The following is a 1,206-nucleotide window of genomic DNA, read 5'->3' on the forward strand; positions in this document are numbered from 1 at the left end:
ACATCAAATCCGAAGAAATACCTCTAGGCCACAGTCAGTCTGTTGTGCGCTGCTTTTAATGGAAAAATGATCCAAATAGTGTTAGATAGAAATGTTATTTCCGGAATAACATCACTTCCAAGATACTTGGATCTAACTTTGGCGATCGCCTGACAGTGGCACATAGTTTCACTGTCCTCTCTACGTGCTCTACATTCATTTGAATCAGCACGTTCATTTTTGCGTAAAAATACTCGTAATCCTGTGTGTCCACTCACTACCTGTACACGTAGAGAGTAAGATTTCTCGTCTTGCTCCCATTAGGATCACCCCATAGGATCCTTGTGATTCTACCCACCGTTTCATTATTCCAAGAAGTCTTCTCTCAATCGTTTGTCAGTTTTGTCGGCAGTTAAATGGTAGCTACCACACCCCCTTACGCTGGAGGTCCAACCACTCGTTCTTCGCTTTCTCGCGTTCTACGCGTCTCTAAAAAAAGTAGAATCTAACGCATAAAAAGCTTCAAGCAGATCTTTTTTCTATTAGTTCAATGATGAAAAAATGCGAGGGCATGGTCGCCATATAATACCCTACACCTATTGAATAAAATTGTGGACATTTAAGTAAAATTTTTTGAAGAGGGCTTTTTTATAGGGACTAGAGCGTTAGTATAGAACTTGGTTGTTGTTGTAGCAGCGGCACGTGTAAAGTCGGGTTTTGGCTGGGTTGACAATCCTTGTTCGTTTTTCGCTGAACTCCGAGTCGTTCCGGTGCGAAGAACCGATTGTCGTGGGAACGATAGAACTTAGTTTTGCAGCTTTCTGTCGAGATACGAGTATATTAAACATAACTATGAACTTAAAAGCCCTATTCCGCGTTTTTATCTGTATTGGAGTTATATGAAATAATACCCCTATAATAGGATTCGTCTCTGGGACAATAGAAGATTATGTACCATACGGACGGACATAGCTAAATCAACTCAGAAAATGATTTTATCCGATTGGTATACTTGAAGGTTTGTATGTGACCAATATTATTGTGCGTTACAAACATGAGCACAAATTCGGTATATTGGATTGGATTAAGAGGTGTAAGGTATAATTAACGCTTAAAAAGCGCCGCACAGTGGTATAGGAAAAAAAAAGAGGGAAATAATTCGGTAACTTCTAAACGGTTAATCCGATTTTAATGAAATTTGGTATGCACAAAAAGGAGGTGTTGTCG

This window comes from Lucilia cuprina, chromosome 4, assembly GCF_022045245.1.
Source record: "Lucilia cuprina isolate Lc7/37 chromosome 4, ASM2204524v1, whole genome shotgun sequence".
NCBI classification, from domain to species: Eukaryota; Metazoa; Arthropoda; class Insecta; order Diptera; family Calliphoridae; genus Lucilia; species Lucilia cuprina.